At 38.4% G+C, this 13161-nt stretch overlaps 1 protein-coding gene across 1 annotated transcript in view; it reads left to right on the top strand.

Annotated features, from left to right (window-relative positions):
* LOC150098130 (protein KRTCAP2 homolog) overlaps positions 1-12010 on the top strand; it is a 125798-nt gene extending 113788 nt beyond the window's left edge. The window contains exon 6 of the mRNA XM_090405933.1: positions 11880-12010. The gene's annotated coding sequence lies outside the window, so the exon portion shown is untranslated. The remainder of the gene's footprint in view (positions 1-11879) is intronic.
* Positions 12011-13161: the final 1151 nt, after the last annotated feature.

Here is a 13161-nt window from a genome sequence, read left to right as displayed (position 1 = left end):
AGGTGGATTGATACGGTACAAAGTGCCTTAGACGATAGAAATATAAGATCTGATAATGTTGGAGTCTTGACAAGTAACAAACTAATCTGGAGGAAAATTGTAGATGGGAAGTTAGTAATGATGTAATTTTTTCATGTAGTACTATCATATCCTGTACACCCCTTGAGGGTACATGGCAGGAATTTGATGATGATGATCTCTCTGTCTATAATCATGCTGTATATGTTGCTGAAGTCATTTAACTAATATTTTATGATAGAGTCTAAGTAACACAGGAGAGATGGTAATATGTCTAAATTTTGATGCACAGCTTGAAGTTTCTTTCTTCGGAATGAAGATAGTTCTTGAAGCACGTAAGTATGGTGGTATTACTTTACTGGAAAGGAGAATGTCCACTATGCCTTGGAGAATTTTCAACGGCACCTTCTGAAGGCTAGACGCAGGAAAGCCATCATGTCCGGAGGCAGAGAAATTGGATGGAAGAGCTGCTTTAATCTCCTAGATGGTGACAGGCTGGTATATTTGAAGGGCAGGAATGGACCTCAATATCATAGGTTGGTCATCATAATCAGGGAAGTGTGGAGTTGGAGCAGAAAAGACAGTACTCCAGAATTTGACAAAATCATCATGTAAGTCTGCTATAGGTGGAGGGGAAGCACCGTCAAGGATGGTTTTGGCACATTTCCCTCTATTCTTTTTATAGAGGGCCTGCATAGCTGCATAGGCCCTCTTCCTCTGCTTCCTATTTGACAAAGTCATTGTAGAATGAGACGTAGGCTGATGTTGACGAGGCATGAAGTGTTCAGAGAATTCAGCATGGAGGTAGTCATTTAACTGATCTGTGATATCCATTCCCAGAAGGTGAGTCTGGATGAGATATTTAAGAATTTGATGGTTATATTCTGGAAGAGGAGAATCATTTGGAGATGATGTCAATCAAAGCCTCTTCAACAGCAGGATGGTGGCTGGAAGATGGAAAGGCAGGGACAGGAGATACAGAGATATTACCTGTTCCTACCTGTGGCGGATGGGCTGCCAATTCTTGAAGTAAGGCTTTGTAACTGGCTTTCCGTCTGTGACACTTAATGGCATCCAAGGATCTTAATGGGAATGCCTTAAATAAAGCTTCATTAATTTTCTTTATCCCTCGAGCCATCAACTCGATCTCATGAGTGGCGAGGATCTTTTCTTCTTCTGCTGTCCAACGTGCTTTGATGCGCTCTGTTCTTATAGCAGTGTTGGCTTCAGCTGGATGTTTCGAGGTGCGATGCACGCCACGGCTAACTGCGGAAGAGAATGCACAATCACAGACCTGACATATGAAGTGTCTGAAATTGGGAACTCCTTGACCGCCAGAACAAGCATGATGAGAACTTGAATAAATAGGTTGACAGTCTTTGCAGAGCTTTCTTTTAACTTTCTTCCTGAGGACGCCGCTGGGACAGGTGGTAGGATCACCTCCAGGCAAGAAACAGACATCTGGATTCACACTCAATGAATTTCCTGGCTCCGGCCTATAAGAGTTGGAGCCTTCATCTGATGAGTTATTACAAGCGAGGAAACTTAACCCTACCAGGGATGCTAACCCTGGAAGGTGTCCAGGAATCGCCCCTAGGAGGCTGCTTACTGCCGCACTTGCGAAGTGTCTCAGGGGATGATGTGCAAGCCAAGACAACAACGCTTCGGATTCCCAAACTTTGCAGACCCAGATCCCCAGTATGCCACTTTTTGATATCTGTCAGTCAGCAATCCTCTTATCCATGCTAACGTTGTATAACCCAAACCCATTTTCTCCAATTTATGCAGCAGTCTGTCATGTTATATTCTGTCAAAAGCCTTAGCAAAATCCAAAAGTATCATGGTGTATCCATTCCCCTAGTCTAGTTCAATGGTAACATTGTCATAGAATGTGAGCAAGTTGCTAAAACATGACCTTCCCTTAGTAAACCCATATCGTTCATTGCAAAGTAGAGATTCACTGTCAACCCATTTCTGAATGTGGGCCCTAACTATTTTTTCTAAAATCTTCACCACCCTTATGCAATGGAATTACCATACATTCCTTCCATTCCTGTGGAATCTTCCCTGTTCTGAGACTCATATTTAACATCCTGGTCAAAGTTATTAATTGACCTTTTCCTGAAATGTAGTTTGTGATGAATCAGTATGATATTATTCTTAGCCCGCATTTTTTACATTGAGTTTAATTATTGAGCTCAACACACACGCACACACTTTTGTTTTTACAAATTTTTAAATTGAAAGGAAGCTTGAAAGTGAATTATTATTAATTTACGGTTTAATGACATGTATATCTGTTTTCTAATGAATTTGTATTTATTTACTGTAAATAATATTTGATTAACTTATTTATTTGGATTCACTTTGAGCATTTTTTGACTTCAGCTAGAAAAATTATGGTAAGGTTGAATATTTGAATTTGAGATCAGTAATAGCATTTTAAAAGGATGAACCTGATTACTGTTTCAACATTTAAAAAGATAACAAACAGAAACAAACTCTTGACTGTCATATCTCCTTTTGTGTGTGTTGGGAGGGGGGGGGGATACACTGTGTCTGTGGGCTTGCTATATGGAATATACTATTATAACCAGTTGTAAAGAAGATATAGGATGAATGTTAATTCTGGAGTACATATGGGGGATACTCAAAATCATAAACTTACTGGAATCTAAGTTATTCACAGCATTGTTGAATAATATGCTATTTTAGATAAGTTATAAAGATGGGCAAAGCATGTTTTTGGTGATGATTCACATATTGCCCATACAGGATATTGAAGGACATACAAATTAGCTAAACATTTGGCCAAAGCACTCACACCCTATACTGGCAACACACCATCACACATAAAAAAACTCATCCCATTTCAAAGCCAGCATAGAAACCTTACACTCAAACACACTGAACATAATGGTCAGTTTCGATGTCTCCTCCTTATTCACAAATGTCCTACTCAAAGAATCCTTAGAGCTAATCCAAGCTAAATTTCCTCCCGATATCTCAGCCCTATTTCAGTTCACTATGAACTCAGGCTATTTTGTTTGGCAAGGAAAATTCTACAAACAAATAGAGGGGACAGCCATGGGTTCTCCACTCTCCCCACCCTTGACCAACTTTTTTATGGAGACTTTTGAAGAGAAAGTTTAAACCCTTCTCCACAGAAACCAACCATATGGCTTCGCTACATTGATGATGTATTCACTATTTGGCCACATGGCTCTGATACACTTCTCTCCTTCCTAACACACTTAAACAACCAACACCCCAGAATCAAGTTCACCCTGGAAAAGGAGAAAAACAGCAGCCTTCCTTTCTTAGACACACCTTGGTTTTCTCAGTTTATAGGAAACCCACCCATACAGGCAGTTACATTCACCAACAATCTCCCCTCCTCACAACAAGATGGAGTTGTTAAGACACTACACAACAGGGTTAAACTTATCTGTTCAAATGACAATGCCCTAACCACAGAACGAAACCACATCCTCCCCCCCCCCCCCCCAAATCCAAAAAATATTGACACCAGTTAACTCCCCCACCCCCTTCATAACAAGGTTTATTCTAAATCCATCACCATTAACTACATCTGAGGCACTGCGGAAAAAATTACCAAAATCCTAAAAAAACATAGCTTGACCGCTTGTTACAGACCATATAAAAAATTGGCGTCCCTTATCCACTCCACTAAAGACCAACCATCTTCCTTAGACCTACCTGGTATATTCCAGGTCCCTTGCAGCTATAAGCTTTCCTACTATGGCCAAACAGGCAGGACAGCGAATATCAGAATTTCAGAACACAAGGACTACATCCGTTTTCACCAGTACAGCCACTATAGTCTTGCAGATCATGCTCTGGATACTCGCCACAGAATACAGTGGAAGAAAGCCACGGTTATACACTGTGGTGAATTCAAATTTGAAAGGCTATTCATGGAATCAGTCAGCCCTAAGAAACATGCCAAACCTCAACAAATTTGGTTGCATGAGACTGCCCCAAATTTGGGAGGCTTACATCAGAAGACCTTCAGCCCAACAGCCACGAATACTTACATAGCCCGCTAGGGGGCACAATCAGGACTTTTAGGAGAAACAACAGCTTCCTGCTTCATCCTCAGTTATTGTGTGTAGTGCTTGCATGCACGTGTCTTTATTTTAAGTTCCTGTGAAAATGGTAACGTGACGTTGCCGAAATATTGAAATATAGATTAAAGTTTAATTTTAATTTATATTATTTGTATGTTCTAAATTCCTTAAGTAATTTAATAACCATGCAATTTAAAACAATTAGAAACATTGAGAATTATAGTGTTTTGTTTATAAAAAAACTTATTAACAGTAGTTTGAACAGTGCTTGCCTTCTTGTTAAATTCATGATACAGAGTAAGCATCTTTTCTATGCTTTGGCAAATTATCATGCTTCTTTCTAAGCTTGGATCAATTTCCAACATTTTATCCTTTGCACTTTCAGTGTCATGAAATATCTTCGAAAGTTCCCTTAATGTGAAGTTTTTTGCCGGTGTCAGTTCCTTTGGGACATCTTCATTCTTTTTGTCACAACCACTTTCCTCATTTATGTCAATAAGTTCACCTTCACTAAGTTCCAATTATCGACAGACTTTGAAAGAAATGATGCAATTGGTTTGATCATGATGCACATCTGTTATTTAATGATTTGTGGACTGAAGAGCTAGAAACGAAGTTTGTACTTTATGCAAATTACTTACAGTTAATATACCATGGTAACTGAAATTTGAACTATGTTGTTGGGGGACTGGTGTTATTTAACTAAATTATTTTCTTGCAAAGTAACACTAATATTTGAAGCGTTTTTTTTTTTTTTTTTTTTTTTTTTTTTTTTTTTTTTTTTTTTTTTTTTTTTGCTACTATTCACCTACCGACAGTTCAAGACTAAGCAACAAATGTGTTAATGTACCTGCTGTCACTATTATAATTGTAGCTTACTTATATCCAATATTACTAATGAACTACAGAGCCTGTGCACATGGATTGTGGAATATTTTTTGCATTAAAATTTGGTGTTCTTTCTGTTCACTTTTAACAGTTAAGTAATTTAAGCATTTCATATGGGCATCTCCATGTAGTCAGTAGACTCATCGAGGGAGACCCAAACTATGAAAACAATATCTATATCTCTTCTTGAATTCATTTACAGACGAAGAACTCACTACTGAATCAGGCAATGCATTCCACTCATTCACCACCCTCCAGGTGAAAAACCTCGTTCTCACATCCTTGTTGACCACACTTTTCTTTAATTGCCAGGGATGACCTCTTGTTCTACCATCACTACCAAGCTGAAACATTTCCCCTGCATCAATCTTATAAAAATCGTTTAGTAATTTAAATGTTTCTATCATATCCCCTCTTCTCCGCCTATCAACCAACCTCCGCAGTCCACAAGCTCTTAATCTATCAATGTAGGGAGCATTTTTTACATCACTCACCAACTTAGTCACTCATCTCTGAACCCCCTTCACAACCACCTCATCTCCAAGGAATCCAGGTGACCAGACCTGAGCACAGTAATCCAAATGTGGAAGTATCAATGCTTTATAAAGGAGAATAATAACCTCTTTATCCCTGGATGTTAGTGTGTTCCTCAATAACTAAGTATTGAATTAATATAAGAGTGAAATTAAAGAATTTGCATAGTTCAAGATTTCTATTTTGTCAGAATCCCAGTAAATTTTGCATCCTAGGCTTAAAAGCTTAGGTAAATCTTCTATCATCATCATCTAACTGACTGCACTACTCAGTGATAATCTAAAGTGGTGAGTCCTAGTCTCTCAGCACCATGCATTCATTAAATTTGTTTGATCATCAGTGATGTCCCATTGCTTGCAGTGATAACCATTCTAACTGAAACTGATATCGTGATACTTGGGTGCTATAGGTACTAATAAAATTATGACTCTGAATTATGATTTTTAGAACTTGCTTTGTAATTCTCTCTCTCTCTCGCATCATTGGACCCTAAACTTTGGTTTTAAACTTGAACTTGCCAGCAAAGATTGGTCAATTGGTAGAGCCTCTGCTACTAATGGCTCAGCAAAAAAAAAAGTTAAGCAAGTTTGAGCACGGTTAGTAGTTGGAAGTGGCTCAATTGTTCGATGCTGTTGGCACACTCTCCCTTGATGAGTCTTTGGACTCCCTGGAGGTGTCGCATAATAATAATATTGGCATACTATTTCATAATGTTCTCATTATTGATTTGATTCATGGCTTATCTAGTAATTGAATGATTTTTATGTCTCTTGAAAGTTTCATAATGAAAATTAACTGATTTTTAGCTCAGATCAGTGCATGTTGTGCATAATAATGCCATATTGATCTGATTAAAATATCTTTTAGTTAATCATGTTACTTCATTTATTTCATTCTTCTTATTCTAATCTAACTTAATTTTTTCCATCTTCATTGTGAAGATGGAAAAAATTAAGTTAGTCATTACTCACGTAACATAATTTTAATATACCAAGGGTGGAAAATTATGAATAGTGAAAAATATATTCTTAAATGCATTTCATTAAATGTTAATTACTAAAGACACTATGTAAATCCATAGTGTCTTTGCCCCTGGATTAGCAGAGAGATGTGCAAATGCAACAACTATAACAAAAAGGGAAAAAAGTCTTCTGTCTGTCTGTTTATTTTACTCCATTTCCTGCATTGATTTTCTGGATAAATGATCTCTCACCATTCCAAACCTGGGCATTTCTCCAGCTGTTTGAAAGTTTTAACTTCATTTGATTTCTTCTTTGGGTCTCTTTATAATACTCTTCTATTCCACCCCTATAATTTGGAAATTGTTATATTCACCATTGTTGTAAATTTAATGGGACATCAAATTGGTGTCCAATTATCTTCACTTTGTTATCTTATAAAATAATGGAGAACTCTAACAGATAATCTTATTGTCTTATATTGTTGCTAGTATGGATAATCTTCCACACATGTTTGGACAAATGTCATAGAAAAGTTTAGATAAACTGATGATTGCCCTTAATATCACTGGAGCGTTTAAATAAGTGTGACATAATGGTCACCATTTTAATCCTACCCATGAAAGTTTGATAATCTTTAGCACATTAGTACAGTGCTGTGATGTGTTAAGGGTTAGATATCCAGGAACCATACTCAAGATACCAAATGTGGTACTTTTTCAGTTCTTCTCCAATAACAGGGAGGAGAATGAAATCTACTACTTAAAGACATTCATAAACATCCATCACATACTAAGATTCAAATCCACAGCCTATAAAAGTAGAGATGCTATCTATTCAAGCTGTCAAGTGAGCCCTGTCGTACAGGCCACTTCTGTTTTTTACATTAATCATTAATCCCATCCACATGATCCAGAAACCTGCTCTACAGACTACTACAACTTTTTCATGCCACTTCCAGCCTCAAGTAAACAAAGTAGGTGGTCTCACACTGGGAATTAGAATTCATCTACCATCTGAAGGTATTTACAAACAACTATGCCCATAGTAAGATTTGAACCTGTCAGGTGGAGAGTGCAGGTATGCTATTGTTCAGTTATCCTGGCTTAGTGTTTTATTTTAGTTATGCATTCTACACAGTGGTGAATAGATCTTTATTCTCAAATTGAGCATACCACTTAATGTTTTAGTTCTTTTTCAAGCAATAAATAAATTCCTGCATGTGATTGCCGTGAGTGTTAAAACAAGTGAGTATAAACGGCTATAAGTAAATAGTTTGTACCTCTATAACTGTTCTAAAAATTCTATGAACTTCCAGTACTGAACACTGATCAACATTTATATTATTTATATAATATTATTAGTGTTTAGTTATAAGCTTTCAGCCACACTGTTGTAGTTGACTTTCATCAGTTATAATGCAAGACTTTATAAGGAAAGACTCCTATATCTTTTTTGTAGATGGTATAAAAGATGGCTCTAAGCATGATGCTTTCTTGGATAGCAAAAAATTATTGCATGTCTTAACCACTATGTTTATACCTCCCATCTATTCGACTTGTTATAATACAAGATAATGTTGGACTTTTATGATTTCAAATCTAGAGCATTATCAAATTCATTGTTTACAAAGTTACTATGTTATTTTGTTGGAGCTCATATATAATACTAATATTTGTTGATGCCAATAAATATGAAGATTTCACCATTCTGGTTTTGTTCAGTAAGAGTTGTTTAGACAGTCTTTTTCAGACTTGTTCATCTAAAGTGCACCCATAAAGATATGTTGTTTTTTAACATGAATAACTGGTGTCTCATCTGTTACATGTAACATTTTGATTAATCTCTTCAAAGAATTATAAATATACCTTTGACATGTTTAGGACATATTAAAATATCAATACTAGGGCATCAGGCTTTTTTTGTGCAATACTGTTGTGAAATGATGCTTATAGCCAAAATTGTTGAATCCATATTTGGAGGACTTTGTAGTATTGTTTGAAGATTAGTTATTTCTTAAATACTTATGACTGTTATCATTTGTTAAGTATTCACTTGGAGGAGCAGTTTTTTTTTTTTTTTTTTTTTTTTTCATTTAAAGAAATAGTTTATTATTTTTGAAGGGTTTGTGGAAATTTCCTTTACAATAGTGAAACTATGAGGCTTAATGTGGAACTTGACTGAAGTTTTTGTAGTGAATAAGCTTTCTATAACAATGTCTCTTACAATGCCCTGTTCTGTTATTGTCAAAAAAATACTGGTTAGTAAATTCTGACATGCCAGTCAGGTGGTAATATACTAACTCTCAAATCAATAGACTGCAAACTAATTCTGTGTGAAAAGAGAATTGTGATCTTGAAAGTTTATTTTTCACTTGGTTAGACTATAATAAATTTAGTTTAATCCTTTATCCAAGTGTGAGCAAACAAAGTTTGTGCCTGAAAGTATCTTCAGGACTGGAGTAAGGTGGTACAACAACTATCTCAGTATCTCCCTTAATCCAGAGTAATTTATTAAAAAGGTGGCATACCGTTTGGCAACTCCTATAGGTAGAGATGACCTTGCTAATGCTTCTGCCTGGTATCTCCACTTGGGCCTGGCTCCCACTGAAGAGACCTCAGTAAAGGTTGAAACTAGTCCGGGTAGTGGCCCTTCCCTTAATGCATAACATTAAACATATCCGCAAGGAGATGTGTTTTGCATTATGGGAGATACTGAGATAGGAGTGATATTAGCTAGCTCCACCTTTGCAACGAGTTGCCTGGTGTTATACCACCTTTCCCCAGTCCTGAAGATACTTTCAGGTGCAAACTTTGTGTGCTCACACTTGGATAAAGGATTAAATTAAATTTATTATAGTCTAACCAAGTGAAAAATAAACTTTCAACATCTTTCTCTAAATCCAGAGTAATTTATTAAAAAGGTGGCATACCGTTTGGCAACTCCTATAGGTAGAGATGACCTTGCTAATGCTTCTGCCTGATATCTCCACTTGTGCCTGGCTCCCACTGAAGAGACCTCAATAAAGGTCAAAACTAGCCTGGGTAGTGGCCCTTCCCTTAATGCATAACATTAAACATATCTGCAAGGAGATGTGTTTTGCATTATGGGAGATACTGAGATAGGAGTGATGTTAGCTTGCTCCACCTTTGCAACGAGTTGCCCGATGTTGTACCACCTTATTCCAGTCCTGAAGATACTTTCAGGCGCAAACTTTGTTTGCTCACACTTGGATAAAGGATTAAATTTATTATAGAATTGTGATCCTACCACTTCTTGTAGCAGAGACTTCACTTCCAAAAATCCTGAGGTATGGATGTGACGATATAGCACCCAGGAATAGCAACATAACCAAAAAAACTCCTCAGGCATGCTGTCAATGAAAAATTTTCTCACTACCCAGGTTCTTTTGGATTTCTATATTTCCATTCATATCTTGAATTGAATCTTCATTGCTGCCATATAATACGATATTAATGCATTTTTGTATCTCTTCTTTACATTATATCTAGGATTTTTGCCAGTACACAGTATTTTCTTTCTACAACTGAATGGTCAATTTGTTAGGTAAATCCTGTGGTCCCTTTGTTAGTGATGTTATTACATTTCCGGTCTAGGCTATATAAAAGAGGCAAGTAGCCAGTGTGAGCATCTATCCATTCATGCAATTCACCCTATAATATATATGCAGCAGTGGGACTTAAATGACTGAGAGTGATATAATAATAGTAACTATTATATTTTCATCGATCACACATGCAAATTCAAGCATCCTGAAAACTGCAGCTCATGCAAGAGTGTTCAGGAAGTATGAAGTGTGCACCAAGAAAATCATCCACCTAACAACATCCCTGTGGCCAAAGCCATTTGCTGATATGAGAATCCAGTCAAGAGTTACAAGACTCATCATTAATACTTGAATCACAGCTGGTCAAATGGTATTGCAACAGTAGTGAACTAGTCCACACAGGAGTATATTGGTATATACGACATAGTGGACCCTGTTAGTTGTTTTACACTAATGGTATGCCATCACCACAAAGCAATTACAACCAGGATTCATCAGAACAATGTTTTCTGCTCATGAAATATCCATTGTCCTTTTAGTAGTCACTTATTTTTTGATAAAAGGAGTGGAAAGTGGACAGTAGGTACAGGAATACTGACAACAGATATTTCATGAGCCAAAAACATTGTTCTGATGAATCCTAGTTTCATGGTAATGGCATACCATCAGTGTGAAACAACTACATCCAGGGTTCAGTTGACCCATTGTGCCAGATTGCAATTGCAGCATTTAGTTTTTTGTTATTGCATGGTACCACTATGGAGTCCTAAGATTCATTGTGGGAGGTTACTGCACAGATTCCACCACACAAAACACTTAATTCTACCTATTAAAAGTATTTTTGTTAGTTAATTGTCCAAGTTTTCTATATGTTTTGCACTAGCACAAACCTTGTTGACCGGGTATAAGTAATTCATCTTCATTTGAAAAAGCCCTTACGAATGTTCATTACATCATAATGAGCATTTGTTACTGTGATTTTGATGCTATACTTTTTTTAATATAGCGAATGAATTTTTAGGAAAATTCAGAAAACAATTATTTTTATTTTGTTATTCTTGGTTCTGATACTGTGGAAAAGTAATTCAGCAGTGTCTGTGTATATCTAGCAAATTTCAAATATGCCAGCAACTTTGCAAATTTGATTTTGACTACAAATGCCAGCATAATCTTTCATTGGTGGATTTAGATATCTCTGATTAACTGAAAAAATAGTGCTTAATTGGCATTTAGTGATAGCACATAAAATTTGCAAAACTGGCATATTTCAGCTGACATTGTATCTGTAAATGTTAATCAGTTAAAAAGAAATGAACCATAGAAAAGCATGGGCTGAACATCATGTTATTGGTATACAAGTTAGATAAGAAGCTAAGTTGCAGAGAGTCAACTATGTACATAAAAGCAAGTTGTTTTTCTTTAAATGTAATATTCAATTGAAACAGTTAGGCAGTCTTTAGAAGGGTCCAAATTCACAACTTTTACTAAAAAATAATAAATAAATCAATAAATAAATTATAATTGATACTTCAGCAAATTCTTGGAACACATTTTTGCAACATGCTGCATATAATCCCCGAGAAAATTTGGCTCACGATAATTAACATTCATGAGTAGTTTATATCAATTTCAAACATATACTGTATGTACACACTGTAGTTGATATGATATAGACACATATACAAAGTTGTATAGAGTGTAAACTGTGTTCCAAAAATAAATAATATACATTTAATGCACTGTTCCCAATCCACATGATACTGTGGTAATGTAATTTAATCTGTCCTCCATTCCTTTCTCCCCCCACCCCTTCTTTTTCAGTCACTACATCTTATCCAAATAATCCAAAATATGATATCAAGGTGCCACAGTTTCCTTCGAATGACCTGTGTTGTAGAGAAAGGCATAGATAACAAAACCCCCAATCACTGCTGCTAGCAGGGCAAACATGACATAAAGCTTGATTGTGTATTTATAAAACATTTCATCTTCTTCTGATTCTGTCAGAAATGAACGAGTCGGAGTCGATAATGTATGATCTTCATCTTGTGTAAAAGAAAATGACCTACTTTTTAGTTTTTTTCTTCTCTCTGCTGGATCAGGATTGAATAAAAGAGACATGGATCGTGACCTAAGAGTAGGATTGACACGTCCACGACCTGCAGGAGAAGACCCAGCATGGCTTGGTGAACCTGTAGTCATGTTTCGTAATCTAGATGTGGGTGTACCATCAGATCCAACTAAGCCAAGACTAGTAGCTTGACGATCCCGAGAAGTTAACATCTTCCGATGAAAGAATCGCCGCATAGTTTATTTTCTGTATTTTCTAACTCTTTCCTTTCTTATCAAAATGATTTGTATCTGAAAAAAAATATAACAAATGTGTTATGTAAAAGAACTTTGTCAAGAACTTGGGAATCCCCAATGCAAATAAAAAGAGAGAACATTTTTTAATAATTAAACTCTTGTTAATGCAACTCATGGATACAAGTTTGAAATTCCCTCCAGTCTGTTATTATTATTAATTCTCTGTTATTGACTTTGAACATTTTGTTTAACTGAATTACATTTTCTGCTGGGGGGGGGGGGTGGGGGGGGGGGGGGGTGGGGGGGGGGGGGGGTGGGGGGGGGGGGGGGTGGGGGGGGGGGGGGGTGGGGGGGGGGGGGGGTGGGGGGGGGGGGGGGTGGGGGGGGGGGGGGGTGGGGGGGGGGGGGGGTGGGGGGGGGGGGGGGTGGGGGGGGGGGGGGGTGGGGGGGGGGGGGGGTGGGGGGGGGGGGGGGTGGGGGGGGGGGGGGGTGGGGGGGGGGGGGGGTGGGGGGGGGGGGGGGTGGGGGGGGGGGGGGGTGGGGGGGGGGGGGGGTGGGGGGGGGGGGGGGTGGGGGGGGGGGGGGGTGGGGGGGGGGGGGGGTGGGGGGGGGGGGGGGTGGGGGGGGGGGGGGGTGGGGGGGGGGGGGGGTGGGGGGGGGGGGGGGTGGGGGGGGGGGGGGGTGGGGGGGGGGGGGGGTGGGGGGGGGGGGGGGTGGGGGGGGGGGGGGGTGGGGGGGGGGGGGGGTGGGGGGGGGGGGGGGTGGGGGGAAATCTTCACTATCATACACATTGAAT

The sequence above is a fragment of the Typopeltis vanoorti genome, chromosome 16 (assembly GCF_054136105.1).
Source record: "Typopeltis vanoorti isolate ZY-2024b chromosome 16, IOZ_Tvanoo_1.0, whole genome shotgun sequence".
Taxonomy (NCBI): domain Eukaryota; kingdom Metazoa; phylum Arthropoda; class Arachnida; order Uropygi; family Thelyphonidae; genus Typopeltis; species Typopeltis vanoorti.
The sequence above is the reverse complement of the archived record's forward strand: the minus strand, read 5'-3'. Positions and strand labels throughout refer to the sequence as shown.